We start from the raw sequence: 13,104 nt of genomic DNA on the forward strand, positions 1-13,104 counted from the left end.
GATGAGTTTGAGTACAGAGAGGAAATTAAGAACCTGGTGGCATGGTGCGAAGACAATAACCTATCCCTCAACGTCAGCAAGACGAAGGAATTGGTTGTTGACTTCAGAAGGAGTAGCGGACCGCACAACACCATTTACATTGGTGGTGCGCAAGCGGAACAGGTCAAAAGCTTTAAGTTCCTTGGATTCAATATCACAAATGACCTGACTTGTTCCAATCAAGCAGAGTCCACTGCCAAGAAGGCCCACCAGCGCCTTTACTTCCTGAGAAAACTAAAGAAATTTGGCCTGTCCCCTAAAACCCTCACTAATTTTTATAGATGCACTGTAGAAAGCATTCTTCTAGGGTGCATCACAATCTGGTATGGAAGTTGTCCTGTCCAAGACCAAAAGAAGTTGCAGAAGATCGTGAACACAGTGCAGCACATCACACAAACCAATCTTCTGTCCTTGGACTCACTTTACACCGCACGCTGTCGGAGCAGTGCTGCCAGGATAATCAAGGACACGACCCACCCAGCCAACACACTTTTTGTCCCTCTTCCCTCCGGGAGAAGGCTCAGGAGCTTGAAGACTCATACGGCCAGATTTGGGAACAGCTTCTTTCCAACTGTGATAAGACTGCTGAACGGATCCTGACCCGGATCTGGGCCGTACCCTTCAAATGTCCGGATCTGCCTCTCGGTTTTTTTGCACTATCTTACTTTCCATTCTCTATTTTCTATTTATGATTTATAATTTAAATTTTTAATATTTGCTATCGATTTGTATTCCAGGGAGCGGGAAGCGCAGAATCAAATATATCGCTGTGATAATTGTACGTTCTAGTATCAATTGTTTGGCAACAATAAAGTATAAAGTATGAAGTATATGGTTATACCCCAACAGCTTAAAGGAAAAGGATAAAATAATTGCCTTTATAATATACTCAATGGAAATTTTGAGTAAGTGCAATAATTACTCACAGTAGGTACTTCATGACTGAGAAGTATATGGGCGGACAGAGATCTCTGCTGTTTGATGAGTATGGCCTGTGTACTGGGTTAGCGGTCTTGATCTTCAAACATTTTTTCCAAAGTTGGGCGTTGGGTGTGTGGGTTCATCAAAGTCAGTAGAAACCTTCGCAGACAATGCCTGTTTTACTGATAGGAGGCTGCCGAAATATTGGAACAGTTATTTTTTCTAGTGTCTCATTACAGACCCCTATTTTCAGAGCCCAGGTTTGTTAAGTAAAGAGATTGGTAGGGAATCTTTGTTTTGGAATTATTAAATATAAGGTCACTCTCTTGGATGTGTCATTAAATGAGTTGAAAATGAAACAAGTCTATGAAGATGCTGTGTCGGGTTTGTATATTGTCCCTTTGATGAGCGAGTTTCCGTCCGGTGCTCCATCCTCCTCCCACATCCCAAAGACATTGTGGTAGACTATTGGCAACTGTGAATTACACCTTTTTGTCAGAAAAAAGTAAAAAAATCAAGGGGAAGTTGATGGATATTTGAGAGAAATGTTCGATGGAAAATAAGGGGCAGGGAGTGGAACTAACATTTAACACTGCATGGAGCTGGCACAGACCCAATGGGATGAATGGCCTCTTTCTGAGCTACAACAAGTAATACACTGGGCAGGAGAAATCTCTGCCCTTCTCTCTGTTTCTGAGTCATGGACTACCTAAAGTCCTGAGAACTCCAAGTTGTCAGGGAAACAATTGTAGGGCATTCTTAAAAAATTAATCCCATACCCACAACTCAAACCTACGAAGAACATTTTGAAGTGGTACTAACAGCCTCAATTGGAAGCAATTGAAATCCAGTAGAAGGTTTACACCACCTCATAAATTACCCATCTCCTGTTCCATTGAGGACTTCCTTGTCCACTTCTGTCTGTGCTTCCCATACTGGCCTCATCAGCCATCTCAGCACCCACAAAACAGGAACAGAAACAGCACCGCCTACAGACTGTCTCAGAAAGACAAATAGTGATTGCACGTGCCCTCACGTGAACATAAACACTGACACAGATCAACAGACGGCTTGTCACAATAAATATAACAAGACCTTTATAATTCTGTTCAGAATGAGTGTCTGTGATGCAGTGTGGGTGTGCTGTAATGTAAGAAATAACTTGTAGAATAGGGATCATCTAGTACTGTAATGTGAGAGTTATGAGACACCAGTAGTTATGATCTGGTGTAATTTGACTGCCAGCCACTTGATGGCAATAATTCACAATGAAATCAGAGGTAGGCCACTCTCACCAGGAATCTGTAAATGAAAGAACACCAGCCCTCCTGGGCAACTTGGATGGAGTGGGGGGATGGTGGACTGAGGGGACGGGGTGGGGGTGGAGGGATATTGAATAAAGGTCTATTAAAACCACATGGATGAGAAGAGTGGAGGATGGATGCAAAGTGGATGAGGAATGAGATAAATAGCTTAGATGTCGGCATCTAAACACAACCCCACGAATCTGTTCAAAAGTTCACACCTATGGTGACAAACTGAGAGCACGATTTTAGTTGGCAATAAAGCACCTACATCTTCACTATTTCACGGTCACAGCACCTTGTTGTCACTCACTGTTGACAGAGAGTGGCATGGGCAAGTCTCGGAAGCGCAGGCTGTGACTGTGAACAGGCTGCCAGGGGTAGTGGTGGAAGCAAATATAGTAGTGGTGCTTATCAAGCTCTTAAATAGACATATGAATATTCAGAGAATGGAGAGATGTGGATCATATACAGGCAGATAGATTTAGTTTAGTTTGACGTTGTGTTCGGTGCAGACATGCTGGGCTGAAATTCTGCAGATGCTGGAAATGTTGAGCAATGCACACAAGATGCTGGAGGAACTCAGCAGGTTAGACAGCACCTATGGAGGGAAACAAGCAGTTAGTGTTTTGGGCTGAGGCCCTTCATCAGGATGTAAGCAGTTCTAGCCTGAGTCTTAACGAAGAGTCTCAGCCCGAAACATCAACTGTTTTTTTCCATCCATAGATGCCTAACTTGCTGAGTCACAGTAAAGTCAGAGAGTTTTAGAGCACTACAACACAGAAACAGGCCATTCAGCCTATCTAGTCTTTGCCAAATTGGTATTCAGCTTAGTCCCATTGACCAGCCCCTAGAGCATAGCCCTCCACACACCTCTCATCCAAACTTCTCTTAGATGTTGCAAGCAAACCCACATTCACTGCTTCCTCTGGCACCTTGTTCCACATTCACACTGCCCTCTTGGTGAAGAGCTTCCTCTATAGATTCCCCTTAAACATTTCACCTTTCATCCTTAACCCATGACCTCTAGTTCAAGTCTCACCCAGCTTCAGTGGAAATAAGTCTGTTTGCATTTACCCTACCTATACCATTCATAATTTTGTATACCTCTATCAAATCTCCCCACAATCTCCTATACTCCATGGAATAAAATCCAAACCTATTCAACCTTTCTGTATAGCGCAGGTCCTCAAGTCCTGCCAAGTCCTTTGTAAACTTTCTCTGTACATTTTCAATCTTATTGATATCTTTCCTGTAGGTAGATGACCAAAACTGGAGACGACACTCCAAATTACGACTCACCAATGTTTTATACAACTTCAACATAACATTCCAACTCCTGCACTTAGTATTTTGATTTATGAAGGCCAATGTTCTAAAAGCTCTCTATTTATGACCCTATCTACCTGCGACACCACTTTCAAGAAATTATGGGTCTGTATTCTCAGATTCCTTTGTTCTACCACACTCCTCAGTGCCCTAGGGTTCACTGTGCAAGCCCTGTCCTGGTTTATCCTTACAAAGAGCAGCACCTTGCACTTGTTTGAATTAAATTCAATCTGCCATTTTTCAGTCCATTTTTTTTCCAGCTGGTCCAGATCCCACTGCAAGCTTTTATAGCCTTCTTTGCTATCCACTTTGCTCCCAGCTTTGGAGTTATCCACAAATTAGCTGATCCAGTTTATCACATCATCTTTCAGATCATTAATAAATGTCAATGGACGCAGCACCAATCCCTGTGGCACACTACTAGTCACAAGCCTCTAGTCAGCAAAATATCTACTCGTTCAGCCAATGTTGAATCCAATTTACTACTTCACGCTGAATGCCAAGTGATCGAAGATTCGGAATTAGCTTTCCATGCAGATCTTTGTCAAAGGCCTTTCTAACATCCACGTAGACAACATCCACTGCCTTTCCTTCATCAACTTTCCTCGATATCTCCATGAAAATCTCTATAAGTTTGGTTAGACATGACCTACTATGCACAAAGCCATATTGACTATCTCTAATCAGACCTTGTCTATCCAAATACTAATGTATCCTATCCCTTAGAACACCTTGCAATGTTTACCCACTACTGATATCAGGCTGACCAACCTATAATTTCCTGCCGTATTCTTAGTGCTTTTCTTGAACAACGGAACAACATTAGCTATCCTCCAGTTCTTCAGTGCCTCAGCTGCAGCAAAGGATGTTTAAGTACCTGTCAGTGTCCCTGAAATTTCTGCACTAGCATCTTACAAGGTCTGAGGAGATACCATGCCAGACCCTGAGTATTTATTCACCCTAATTTGCCTGAAGACAGCAAGAACTTCCTCTTCTGATACAGTCCATGATCTTATTACTGTTTTACTTCATTTCTATAGACTCTCTTCATCTCCCAAGTAAATGCAGTTGCAAAATTCCACTTAAGATCTCATCCATCTCATTTGGTTCCAAGCATATATCGTCATGCTGATCTTTAAGTAGACTGATGATGTCCCTTGCTATATTTTTTCTCTTAGTATACTTTACCTATAAAAGCCCTTGGGATTCTCCTTCATCACATCTGTTAGAACAACCCCATGACTTTTTTTAGCCCTCCTAATTTCCCTCTAAAGTGCTCTTTCATTTCTTAAACTCCTCAAGTGCCTCATTTGTTTCTTGCTGGCAATACCAGATATGCACATCCTTCTTTCTTTACTCAATATCCCTCAGAAAACAAGATTTCCTAAATCTGTTAGTCTTGCATTTTATTCTAAGAGGAACATTCCAACTCAGACGACCTCCCACTTGCTACGGATTCCTTTGCCATAAGTCAACATAACCCAATCCACACCTGCCAGATAATTTCTGGTGCCATCAACATTGGTCCTTCTCCAATTTAAAATCTCAATCTGAGGACTATTTCCACCCTCCTCCATAATTATCTTGAAACAAATGGAATTATGATCATTAGATCCAAAGTATTCCCTTACACATACTTGCCTTGTCTCATTCCCTAATAGGAGATCCAGTACCGCACTCTCTCTAGTTGGGAACTATATATATTGATTAAGGAAACTTTCCTGAATATATTTGACAAACACTATCCAGTACTTTTACATTATGGCATCCCAGGCAAGATGTGGGAAGTTAAAATGACTTACTATCATAACACTGTTTTACTTACAACTGTCTGTGATCTCTCTATGAATTTGCTCCCCTAAATGCCACTGACTATTGGGAGGTCTCTAATATAATCCTATTAACATGGCCATTTGTTTCTTATTCCTCAGTTCCACCCATATAGCAACAAGGAGTCAGCTCTCCAATCTGCCCTAAGTACTGTCATGTCACTTTCCTTGAGGAATGTCATCCCTGCCCCTTTTATACCTACCCAATTACCAGGCTTGAAACACCAGAACCCTGGAATATTGAGCTGCCAGTCTTGCCCTTCCTGCAATCAAGTCTTACTAGAGGCTACAGTATCATAATTCTATATGCTGATCCATCTTCTTAAGCTTATCTGCTTCTTACAATACTCCTTGCATTGAAATAGATACAATCTATTTCAGTCGATGCATACTCAATCTTTTATTCCCTGAGGCTTAACTTCTACTTTCTCTACAACCACTTCACTAATTGCTCTGGCACTTCGATTCCCATCCCTCTGCAACTCTAGTTTAAAACTTCCAGAGCTGTGCTAACAAACCTTCTGACTCTTCTTGCCAAAGCCTCTTTGGCCAAATCCTCAGCTCCCTACTCTAACACTGGCCCATTCACAAAGTGTCTGTTCCCACAACAGGCACTCCACTTAAACATAACTTGTTTTTATTGACACTTACCAAGTGCCCAATAGCTCGAATGATCAACGCCTCCACAGAACGTACTAACAGGTCTTGCTCGCATTTCAGATTTGGCTCTGATTTCCATCAGCTCCACACTCTGAAAAGGGAAATCTTGCCTGACAAATCTGTTGGAGTTTTTCAAGGAAGTAACAAGCAGAGTGGACAAAGGAGAGGCAGTGGATGTCATTTACTTGGATTTTCAGAAGGCATTTGATAAGGTGCCACACAAGGCTGCTTAACAAGATAAAATCATGTGGTACTACAGGAAAGGTACTGGCATGGAGAGAGGAGTGGCTGACAGGCAGGAGGCAGTCAATAGGAATAAAAGGGGCCTTTTCTGGTTGGCTGCCGGTGACTAGCGGTCTTCCTCAGGGGTCAGTATTGAGATCGCTACTTTTCACATTGTTTGTCAATGATTTGGATAATGGAATTGATGGTTCTGTGGCAAAGTTTGTGGGTGAAACGAAGATAGGTGTAGGGGTAGGTAGTGCTGAGGAGGCAATGCGATTTCAGCAGGACTTTGGCTAATTGGAAGGATAGGAAAAATAGTGGCAAATGGAATACAGTGTTGGGAAGTGTATGACAATGCACTTTGGTAAAAGGAAACATAGTGCAAACTATTATCTAAATATGGAGAGGGATCAAATACCAGAGGTGCAGAGGGACTTAGGAATCCTCGTGCAGGACACCCAGAAGGTTAATTAACAGGTTGAGTCTATGGTAAGGAAGGCAAATACAATGTTGGCAATTATTTCAAGGGGAATAGAATATAAAAACAAGGAAGGAGCTAATGCTGAGCCTTTATAAGACACTAGTCAGGCCACACTTGGGATATTGTCAACAATTTTGGGCTCCATATCTCAGAAAGGATGTGTTGTCATTGGAAAGAGTCTGGAGGAGGTTCACAAGGATGATTCTGGGAATGTGGGTGGTATCTCTTGAAACCTACTGAATATTGAAAGGACTAGATAGGGTGGATGTGGAGAGGATGTTTCTATGGTGGGGTATCCAGAACTAAAGGGCGTCCTCTCAAAGGATATGGCAAGGAGTATGGGATCGTGCAGGATCTGGGGTCAGCCATGATGGAATGGCAAAGCAAACTCGATGGGCTGAGTAGCCTCATTCTTCTGCTATGCTTTATGGACTTATGGTCCTAAGCAATTGTCCATGTAATCTTAGGATCGACAGAAAGCCCCAACAGGCCCCACTTTTCAAACCTGGTTTTTCAAATTTTCCAGCATTCTGTATGTGGGCTGAAGGGTTTGCTTCTGTGCTGTATTCTTCCTTGTTCTATGTGTAGCCTGGGGAAAAGTACACGCTCAGGACAACAAAGACTTTTTTGGGTTTTAATTCCTTTATCGGTTTTTGATGTTTAAGTGCCAGAAAAGGGTCGCGAAACAAAACGAATGAATTTACAACCAGTTCTTGTCATTACAATCACAGTTTAACTTCCAATTCACACCCTTCTGTATGAACAAAATTGCGTATGCAGTATAAAAATACCAGAAATAATACAGTACAAATACGGTAGTGGCAATCCTGAAGGAGCACAATACAAACAACATTAGAATCCCACCCACTCTGCATCTTATACATAACAGCGAAAAATGCAAGTAAATACATCTCACCTAAGACGTACACACGTGCTGAACTTCCGAACAGAGACTAAACATTCACGTTACGCGGTTACATGCACAATCAGTTCCAAAGCAATAAAGTTAGACAAAACGTACACTTTGGCACAACTTTTACAAGATATTACCTAGTAGTTAAAATTACAGGAAGACTGACCTACTTGGCTGGTGAGGAACTTTGCCCAGGCCACGCAATCCAGCCTTGAGTCACTTACTCGAGAAAATCTAAAGCATCCACATGTAGAACGTCAAACTACCGATATTCTCAATTTGCCAGCAAGAATAAATGAATTCACATGGATATTGTCAATTAATGCTCACCTTTCCTCACTATGCCCAGCACGCTCTGGGAAGAACCCAATCCCAACGCCTTACCACGTCTTCAGCAGAAAGCAAAATGGTCTCCCCACTATCCCGCACGTGCATAATGACATCACCGTCTCCCTTAAAGGTACAGACAACTATTCTAGCATTACCCAGATGGCTGCCTAAGTACCCTTTTAACGATACTGAATAAGATCCAATGGTCACCCGGTTACATATGTTCCATGTAAAAATAATGATGGCCACTAGAAATACCTTGGGGTCATACAGCTAGAGCACAAACACAAGCAACTTGGCCCACCATGACCAAGTCAACCATTGTACTTACATCAACCATTTCATTGGTCTGTAGTTGGTCCATAGCATTCAAACTGCACAACTGCTCTTAATGCCAGGAAAATGATAGTTGTGCATATCTGGAATCATGAGGGACGCACAGTTGAGAGAATAGAATTAGAGGGAAGTGCAATTGAGAGGGTTGCTATGAGGCGCAGCATTGTTTCAAACAACCTCCTCTTTTGTCGTAAGGAAATATGAGAAATAAGTGTGAGAACTACGTAATTAGAATTGTGAACCAGTTGTGTGGGTTCGGTGCATGACTGCAACTGTGGTTAATTTGCAGAAGTGATAAATAATAAACCCACAACTTCCACGGTTCGTCCCAGTGTTTATTCATACACATTGTACACATTCTGGGTACAGCAGTCACAAGTTGATACTGCTGTCACTGAAAGTATATCTTCCACCTTGGGAATCGGGTTTAGAAATCTAAGTTTCCATTTGATTATCTTTAAACATTACACTTCGTAAATTCTGAAACTAGTTCTGTAAGAATAAAGTATCTTCTTCTTCAAAGTGGGTGGAAGTAATGGAGAATGATGTGCTGGATATGGTAGTTGTTAGAATGAAAGTTAGGGGCTGAGGAGAATTATTTCACTCTACCTGTTCTTCCCTGTCCTCACTCTGACACCGTAATGGCGGCCACTTGGAGGAGGAGGAGAAGGAGCAGAGGGTAGAAATGCATTCTCATGGGGAAACAAGGGGCAGAATTAGAGTGGAAGGCATCATCAAGAAAAGATAGCAGAGTTTTGGAAAGAAGTAGCCAGTGTAATGGAAAAAAAGTAGTTCGGACAACCTGCAAAAAGCTGGAGCCATCCAATGGGCGTGGTCTCTCATCAGTTCAGGAAAGGTTCTGTCTTTTGCACATTGTTTGAACTATTTTTCTCCAGTTTCAACAGGGGAAGAGAACCCTAGGTACCCTTCCAAATGGTTCTTATACATCTCCCACATCCTTCATCCTACCATTGATAAAAAAAAGCCTCTAGCTGTCCAGAGCTATGTCATCCTCTACATTTATTAGAGCTTTGAGTTCTACTAAAATGAGGCTCTATCCATAATGAGACTGCAGCAGACACTTCAGCAAAGCAACATATGAACTGGATGGCTAGGACTATTTAAGCATTGTTGCTTTTTGCTATTCATCACCCCAATCAACATTCATTGCCCCGATATCTAAAGCTTCTCTCTTACCAAACCCTGCATGCATCCCCATCTGTTGAAGTACAGCCAGCATTGGCTTCACAGCCTGCTATCAAGCAGTAAGAATACATAAAACCAACATGCAAAGGTATTCCCATAATGCAGACGTGCACTCAGAGCATTAGATTATCTATATCCTTTACACGTAATAATTGAGAAATACCGACACAAAACCCTGTTACTGAAGCTGCATGTTTGGCTCCTACATATTCATGAGTTCATCCATGACTCATAAAAATTTCAGGCCCGGAGGACAAACAACAACGTGGGGCTTGGCTAGCTAGGAGTTGCAGAAAAAGAGGAAAAATTGCTCGCAGCTGCTTTAGACGTGAGATCCAAAAGCCTGCAAGAATATTTATTTTGTATCTTTGAGGGAATGTAGCTTATATCGATTCTCCATCTAATCTCTGCTTACAGCACCATTCAAGGACACACCATAGATTTGATGATCTAATATTAAGCTGTGTTCAGATGTACAATCAATCCACAGAGGTGCTCTCTCACTTCTTTCCTGGCACAGAGAACTCAGTGACTGATGTTCTAATGCTACCTCGGTACCAGCTTTATAAATTGCATTGTACAAGCTCTCTTGTTCTCATTCCACAATCTCTGATTCTGCATGACGATTTAGTCTCCTACATAGTCTGTATCTTTAAAGGGATTTTTTTAAAGTACAGCCATGAATTTTGCTAGACAGCTAAAGCTATCTCTGGAGAAATGAGATTTCTAGATTTTCTTTAAATTTTAAGAAGTATTATTAAGCTCTCACATCAATTCTGAGTTTAAAATTTTGGAATTTCCATTGGCTACCTGGTGTTTTATTTTCTGTAGAGTTTCCTCAAGACATTATAATGAACTGCAGAGAGAACTGATCCACCTCAAAGCTATTGTTATTCATTCTGAGAGACAGTCATAGATGAGTGCGTCACCACAAAATCATTTCGAGTCTTCCCCAAACAGAAGCCCTGAATGAACCATCGAAAATGACACACCAACCAGCTGCAATCTGCTGAGAGCCAGATCAGTGGCATTTAGGTCTGGTGATCAAGTAAAATATGAGGTCCAGGACTGACTTCTGGAAATCCATCTCACATGTGAAGTGGTAATTCCAGACCAAACTTGAATCATTGAAGTATACTCAGAGCTGTGGCAGGGCCTGAATGCTATCACCTCCTACAAAACGAAACCAAGTGACATACTGTGGGTGACAACACGGTTTCATTCCCAGCTCAGTGCTTCTAGTGCTCTCTCTGACTCTCAAAACATGGAGGCCCCTTTGTAAACTCACAGCCCCTAATGCCCTAACTGAGGAAGGACATTCTTGCTATTGAGGGAGCACAGCGTAGGTTCATGAAGTTAATTCCCGGGATGGCGGGACTGTCATATTTCGAAAGATTGGAGCGACTGGGCTTGTATACTCTGGAATTTAGAAGGCTGAGAGGGGATTTTATTGAAACATATAAGATTATTAAGGGATTGGACACGCTGGAGGCAGGAAGCATGTTCCTGCTGATGGGTGAGTCCAGAACCAGAGGCCACAGTTTAAGAATTAGGGGTAGGCCATTTAGAACGGAGTTGAGGAAAAACTTTTTCACCCAGAGAGTGGTGGATATGTGGAATGCTCTGCCCCAGAAGGCTGTGGAGGCCAAGTCTCTGGATGCTTTCAAGAAAGAGATGGATAGAGCTCTTTAAGATAGCGGAATCAAAGGTTATGGGGATAAGGCAGGAACTGGATACTGATTGTGGATGATCAGCCATGATCACTGTGAACGGCGGTGCTGGCTCGAAGGGCCGAATGGCCTACTCCTGCACCTATTGTCTATTGTCTGTTATCTACTGACCCTGTAATTTCCGTCTCTGAGACCAACATGGGAGCATCCTTCAGGAGCATGAATCCAGCCCAGACATGGTACCTAGACGAGTACTAAAGACCAGCAGTGAACAACTGGCTGGAATTGGATTGGAGGATTGGAGGGTGGCTAATGTAACCCTGCTTTTTAAAAAAGGAGGGAGAGAGAAACCGGGGAATTATAGACCGGTTAGCCTAACATCGGTGGTGGGGAAAATGCTAGAGTCAGTTATCAAAGATGTAATAACACCATATTTGGAAAGCGGTGAAATCATCGGACAAAGTCAGCATGGATTTGTGAAAGGAAAATCATGTCTGACGAATCTCATAGAATTTTTTGAGGATGTAACTAGTAGAGTGGATAGGGGAGAACCAGTGGATGTGGTATACTTGGATTTTCAAAAGGCTTTTGACAAGGTCCCACACAGGAAATTAGTGTGCAAACTTAAAGCACACGGGGTATGGGATTGAGGTGGATAGAGAATTGGTTGGCAGACAGGAAGCAAAGAGTGAGAATAAACGGGACCTTTTCAGAATGGTAGGCAGTGACTAGTGGGGTACCGCAAGGCTCAATGTTGGGACCCCAGTTGTTTACAATATATATTAATGACTTAGATGAGGGAATTAAATGCAGCATTTCCAAGTTTGCAGATGACACGAAGCTGGGTGGCAGTGTTAGCTGTGAGGAGGATGCTAAGAGGACACAGGATGACTTGGATAGGTTAGGTGAGTGGGAAAATTCATGGCAGATGCAATTTAATGTGGATAAGTGTGAGGTTATCCACTTTGGTGGCAAGAACAGGAAAACAGATTATTATCTGAATGGTGGCCGATTAGGAAAAGGGGAGGTGCAATGAGACCTGGGTGTCATTATACACCAGTCATTGAAAGTGGGCATGCAGGTACATCAGGTGGTGAAAAAGGCGAATGGTATGCTGGCATTCATAGCAAGAGGATTCGAGTACAGGAGCAGGGAGGTACTACTGCAGTTGTACAAGGCCTTGGTATTGTGTGCAGTTTTGGTCCCCTAATCTGAGGAAAGACATTCTTGCCATAGAGGGAGTACAAAGAAGGTTCACTAGATTGATTCCTGGGATGACAGGACTTTCATATGATGAAAGACTGGATTGACTGGGCTAATACTCGTTGGAATTTAGAAGATTGAGGGGGGATCTTATTGAAACGTATAAAATCCTAAAAGGATTGGACAGGCTAGATGCAGGAAGATTGTTCCCGATGTTGGGCAAGTCCAGAACGAGGGGTCACAGTTTAAAGATAAAGGGGAAGCCTTTTAGGACTGAGATGAGGAAAAACTTCTTCACACAGAGAGTGGTGAATCTGTGGAATTCTCTGCCACAGGAAACAGTTGAGGCCAGTTCATTGGCTATATTTAAGAGGGAGTTAGATATGGCCCTTGTGGCTGAAGGTATCAGGGGGTATGGAAAGAAGGCTGGTACAGGGTTCTGAGTTGGATGATTAGCCATGATCACACTGAATGGCGGTGCAGGCTCGAAGAGCCGAATGGCCTACTCCTGCACCTATTTTCTATGTTTCTATGAATGTCCACTGAGATTTTTAATCTCTGTCTTCGGCAGTCTGAGGTACTCACCTGCTTCAAGCAGGCTTCAATTATAGCAGTGCCTAAGAAGAACATGGTAATCTGACTCAGTGACTATCAACCA

General features: G+C 42.4%; 1 protein-coding gene across 4 annotated transcripts in view; it reads right to left on the reverse strand.

Moving 5' to 3' along the window:
• LOC140204180 (lectin-like) overlaps nt 1-13,104 on the reverse strand; it is a 138,242-nt gene that overhangs the window by 36,791 nt on the left and 88,347 nt on the right. For 2 of the 4 annotated variants that reach the window (XM_072270642.1, XM_072270643.1), the window contains exon 1: nt 8,363-8,530. The exons of the other annotated variants lie outside the window; for them this stretch is intronic. The gene's annotated coding sequence lies outside the window, so the exon portion shown is untranslated. Of the gene's footprint in view, nt 1-8,362; nt 8,531-13,104 lie in introns of those variants that run through there. 4 annotated transcript variants of the gene reach the window in all.

This window comes from Mobula birostris, chromosome 10, assembly GCF_030028105.1.
Source record: "Mobula birostris isolate sMobBir1 chromosome 10, sMobBir1.hap1, whole genome shotgun sequence".
Taxonomy (NCBI): Eukaryota; Metazoa; Chordata; class Chondrichthyes; order Myliobatiformes; family Myliobatidae; genus Mobula; species Mobula birostris.